This window comes from Micrasema longulum, unplaced genomic scaffold, assembly GCF_059751315.1.
Source record: "Micrasema longulum isolate JH-2025_06_02 unplaced genomic scaffold, ASM5975131v1 h1tg001213l, whole genome shotgun sequence".
Classification (NCBI taxonomy): domain Eukaryota; kingdom Metazoa; phylum Arthropoda; class Insecta; order Trichoptera; family Brachycentridae; genus Micrasema; species Micrasema longulum.
In genome coordinates this window covers 524,839-530,838 of record NW_028278400.1, presented here as the reverse complement: position 1 = coordinate 530,838, position 6,000 = coordinate 524,839, and the positions used below count along the sequence as shown (strand labels likewise).

At 30.5% G+C, this 6,000-nt stretch overlaps 1 protein-coding gene across 1 annotated transcript in view; it reads left to right on the top strand.

Moving 5' to 3' along the window:
- Positions 1-993: 993 nt before the first annotated feature.
- LOC148276474 (connectin-like) overlaps positions 994-6,000 on the top strand; it is a 116,456-nt gene continuing 111,449 nt past the window's right edge. The window contains exon 1 of the mRNA XM_088234194.1: positions 994-1,035. The gene's annotated coding sequence lies outside the window, so the exon portion shown is untranslated. The remainder of the gene's footprint in view (positions 1,036-6,000) is intronic.

The following is a 6,000-nucleotide window of genomic DNA, read 5'->3' as shown; positions in this document are numbered from 1 at the left end:
ATTACATCAAATTATTATGTGGTTTAAATAAAAATAATGATGATATTGGCTGTAATTACTTCCGAAAACAATTTATTTCTGAACACACGGCAGATAATGATTTATGGTTGTATCTTGATTGTGAACAATGAAAATATCCCCTAACTAAACTCAACCAAAAAGTCCCTTCATGACTTTTGTTGTATCTACGTTATTTCAAAAGGAACACGGGTTTATTAAATATAATGATATTTGTATGTAAATCAAATTACTTTCTTTTCCTGAAAATATTATGACTATAATATAATTTAAGTGATCAAAGGTATGGCTACTTTTTTCTGTATAGAGGTAACCTACACGCTCATGATAGAAGGTCAAAGTCATCATAAATACTACAATATTGGCGGCCTCCGTGGTGTAGTGGTCAAGACGCTTGACTCACGCATGGAAGGTTCCGGGTTCGATTCCCGGTGAGAACACTAAAATTAAAATGCGATTTTTCTCAAGCCTGGGTGCTCTGTGATGTAATTCACCACTGTAATTAGGCCTCCTGGCCTGTTGTGGTGCAAACAAAAAAAATGTAAAATGTAAATGTAAAATGTAAATGTAAATATTGGTGTGTTGATTTTGCTATCTAGGTGTTATTCCGTTTGTGTTATTTTTGTGTCTCGGCGGAGGAAGCACACAATTATGTATGTGAAATAAAATTTAAATCAAATATGTATATTTTAGGCTCAATGGCAGATATTCGATTAACATAAAAACCCTAGAAAAGTAAATCGAATGAAAATGAAGTTCTTTTTATACTGTTGTGGTTAGCGCGGTCCTTTACCACGCTCGATTAGTTCTCGTGTTCGAATCCTCACAGGGTCAACGTGAAATATTTATATGGTTTTACACATAAATATTTCAGTGTCCCTGGAGTGGCAGTAGGTGGGTTTTTAGGTAATATACAGATAACTCAAGTTAATCTATAAAACACAATATTTATTTATATTTGTTTTACTTATTTTCAGATAAATCAGACTGTTTTGAATTTAAGGAGGTGTTCAACAGGTAAGAACATTTTTAATTTTTTTTTATTTTAAATGAAAAAATAAAATATTTGCGTTCTTAGTATTTACTCAAATATTTCGATTTTGGAGGCCATTTTAAACGAGTTGTAAATAACTCATTAGAAAATGGGGATTAAGTTGGGTTAGAGTGGGGCTCGAACTTCGGACCGCTGATCCGTGAGTCCGTAACACTAGCCACGGGACCACAACCCATTTTAATTATTATTTACCTTCCCAAATGCACGCTTTGCGATGACTTGGTTGATAAAACCTTTATTAAATATAAAAAGGTACCGGTCAAAGTTTTTGTATGAAAAAATTTAAATGCGTATACTCCTAAATTTTCTTTTGTAAATGTTATTCATCTCTTTTGAATTCTATTAATAAACCATAAAATAATTAATAATAAATAAATAGTATTTTTCACAAAAAAATATATCTTTATTTTTTTTATGTGGAAACAAGGAGCTTTTGATATAAAAATCGAATTTTGATTTTTTATAAATTTGTGGCTTGGACGTAAAAGGGTCAATGTCAGATTTCAATTTTATCTTGCCAATATTTTGCAGACTGTCGATGTCAGTTGAAAAACAATATTTTGAACTATTTTATATACACATGCATATCTGGCAATGTATTTTTTGATTAATGTTCGTTTCAAACACGTCAAACAGTTCATTAAAACGTCACTAAGGGACTGAAAATCACTCTCCCGTAATATTGCGATATATGACATTTGCCCTTTTAGATCCAAGTCACAAAAATATTTAATAAAATACGACCATAGTTTGCGAATCGTATTGTATTTTCGTGCGTTCGTTTGCTTTTTACTGCCAATTTCAAATTGTAAAATAAAACGCAATACCCAGTAGTTTCTCTAATATAAAAACTGTTGTATGTTAGAAACATATTTTCTTTAACAACAATAAAAAGCTCTATAAACATGTCGGTAAATGATCGGTTTGGCGAGGAATGAAATAAAATAACCTCTTTTATGGTAACAAAAACATCAAAATTGGGTTACCATGTTGATTATATTGTTTTGTAAGTAACGTAACTATCAATATGATAATGGATAATATACATTTAATTAGGTTATACTAACAAAATGAAAATAGGCTATTATCATATATTTTCAGAACATAAAACACATAATTGATTTTTTTTAAATAGTACAATTTATTATGAAGAAATAAACACAGGTTTAAGAAGTTTCTTTTTTAGTATTATGTCTTTCAGTATGTACCTAAAATGACACCCATACTCATCAGTAATTTCTTCACGTTGGTTACGCCACATTACTCTATCCTATCCTTAACTGTATAATATTCACCAGTCTGAAGATGCCCATTAGTGGGTGAAAGCGTTTATTTGTCAAATAAATAAGTGAAAGTGTACCAAGTACTTTTAAATAAAAAACTTATAAACGTTTTTACACCATTGCAATGGAATTCTATAAAGAATTGTCAATAAATAATTTAAATTAAAAAAATCATCTCATTTAATTCACTAAAGTCAACAGATGGACGAGTTAAGGAAATTTGGATGTTTAAATATTGTCAGAATGGTAAATGTTGCACAGTGTGTAATGTGGCCACTTAAATAGGCAGTAACAATTCGTAAACCCGGCAATTGCCAAGACTTCTCTAGAAGGTATTTTCCTTATCTTTTGCAATAAATTTAAATCTAAAGAAAACCCTACAGAATGAAATCTAGCCTCGTCTACAAGCTTTTGGACATACTTAAAATATTGTTTATAATTAGGGTCTGATACTAAGTGAAGGGGTCAACACTGTTCTGGCATCGAGGCAACACTATTGCGTTGGCAAGAAGGTCCATTACTTTTTGCCAGAATCGTGGGAAAGCGGGAGTGTTGTCAAGTTGCGGAATGTGTTGACCTCGCTCTTTCATGACATTGGTCGTAGGGAGTCAGAAAGGTTGATGCGTGCCGCGGATCGGAGATGCTTACTGGATGTTAAAAAAAAAAAAAATACATAAATACAAATGGAAATCATAAAGTTTCGCATTATATAAAATTAATTGTCTATGTTTTATGAATCTAGGTATGTATATCCACATGGGTAAGTGTACACGTGTGTGTATGTATGTTTGAATGTATTTATGTGTGTATATGTATATATGTGTATATATATATATATATATATATATATATATATATATATATATATATATATATATATGAATATATATGTGTATATATGTGTATGTATGTATACATGTATATGTGTGTATATGTATGAGTGTATGTTTATGTATAAAAATGTGTATACAAGTAAGTTTATATTTTATTAGTATGTGCTTTCTACTAAGTTGTAAACTATTTTATTTTTTTTGCATCACAACAGGCCAGGAGGTCGAATCACAGTGGTGAATTACATCACAGAACATCCAGGCTTGAAAGAATTTACATACTTTTTTGTGTTCTCACCGGGAATCGAACCGTGAGTCGTTAAATCGTGTGAGTCAAGCTTCTTGACCTCTACGCTACGGAAGCACGCAATTACATTTTAATACATTATCATGTATTAAAATGTAATTGCCTAGCTTGCAACGAGGTATGTACCCTTGTTAGCTGGGCAAAGTGAACATAAAATTGTATTTATGATAAAATGTATAAATAAATATATAAATATATATAGTAGAGTAAAAACTCGTGTTTAGTGGAGGGAGTTATTTTACATTCGTTTTTATGTTTTGAACAAATTCCTTAAAAAAAGAGATTTTATTATAAAAAAACATCAATTTCTACCGTATAGGTTTAAAAGTATTTTCATATTTCAAATAGTTTTTGTTGCAAAAGTGGATTTATAATGTTTTCAGTTTTTTGACCTTACAAAAGTCAACAGATGGAAGAGTTGAGAAAATGTGGATGTTCAAACATAGGCTAAATGGTAAATGTTACTCAGTGTGTAAAATGGCCACTTAAACCAGCCGATGACAGTCATAAGACTTCCATATTACCTTTTCAAAAATGTTTTTTCCCTCTCTGTTGAAACAAATTTAAATATGAACAAGTCCCTAGGGAAAAAATTCAACCAGTCTGCAAGTATTTGGATAAACTGCAAACATTGTAATTTGACACTTTACTAATTAACTTGTTTAAAAATAATGCAAAAATGAAAATAGCGATGTAAAATTTTATGAAATTAATCTTTTGTAGCTTCTTCAAATGAGTTTTTTTGTTTTTGTAAAGGGGTAATCCCCAAATGTTCTATTTTAGAGACTTGTAGGCAGGTGTAAAATAGAGATTATGGAAGAGAGTTATAAAAAATACATTACCTGATTGCACATTTGTCATAAGTAAAACACTATAATGGTCCCTCCGACTTTAAACGATGTCATAAAATTAGCGTGGGTTAATCTTAACAATGTTTTTTTAATTTAAAAAAAATTGACAGCCTATGGTGCAAAGAGCACTGCATTAGTTCATTGCATGCAGCGTATATGGATCATATATTACTTAAAAGTAAGGTAATCAGTCTTTCGCTTCAGGTGCCAGTCCAGGAACGATTAGAGTGCAGTGTAAAACCACCTTGTAATCAATATGTCATATCCACCTTCCTAAGAATCAAACCCAGAACCTCAAGTACGATAGGCAAATACGCCAACAACTTTACTACGAGGCAAACTTGACTCCACTCGATCTTATTTTTTAGGATTTTTACCTGAGAGTAGCCATCTAGCCAAAAACGCTCTTGACGGATTCTAGTTCTATTTTTTTTTTAATATGGGAAAGTCGGTATCATGGTGTACTAGTCAGTGCGTTTACCTGCTATTAAATTTGTGATTAAATTTGCCAACTGTTTGTGACACCTGATTTTTATCATTCTAATCATTTCTATCAAATGTATATGTAATTCTTATTTATATATTATGTAGGTGCATATATGCAATATGTATGTGTATGTTCGTTTTGAATCAACGTAGGGGTATCGTCATACCTACCTTGTTTTATTGTTGACATTATATCGTATTTACTGCATTTTGTGGTTACCTACCGTATTGTATGGCACTCGTTGCACATTATTTATTCAGTGTGCATCAATTAAATTTAAAAATAAAATACTTTTTTTCAGAAAAAGGTTTTGAAATTTACCATACTTTACACAATTTATAAGATTTCGTGACTTAAATTTTAACAAAAAGGTTTCGAAAGTAGGTATAAACTATTTTTTTTTCAATAGTTAAACTTTTTACCAAGCTCTTTCTTGTACCCTTTTCAATATAATTACAAGTTTTAAATTCTTTTTTATTTTTTTATACTCACGCATCCACATTCACGCGCCCTCTTCCTCATTCATTCCTACACACACATGTACCCTCTTCCTCATTCATTCATGCATACACACATTCCCTTACAATTACGTAAACTCTTTTCTAATATATTATATATTATAAGATCAACAGTGGATTTTTTTAATCGGCTCTAGTATTGTTAAAATACTTCTACTTATTTTTTTAAGTAATTGCTCTAAAAATCCAGAATAAAATAAAATAATTAAATGAACCCAATAAAAAAATAATTACATTACAATAAAAATCAATCCACCCTGTTATTTTAATCATGTCATGTGGATTTTTATGATCGTGTGTAATGGGCCTATAAATTCGAGTATTATTGAATAGGTTTTCTATTTATTATTCAAATAAAGAAATGTTATTACAATCACTTGTTTGTTTTGTGTTTCGGTGGGAAAGCACTTATTTTTACTGTGTCATCTCGTTTTACGATTAGAAGTACTTTGAGATGGCGACAAAGAGGCGAGTCGCATTTTGTATGTTTTAGGAATCTAACCGGCAAAGTAGGATGAGATTTTTTTTATTTAACTTGTTAAATAATAGTAGATATTTAAACAATAAACAAAACATATTATATAGCGCTAATTGGTCAAAATAAATAAGTGGAAGTAATGTAGCGTTAATTGTTCAAAATAAATAAGTGGAA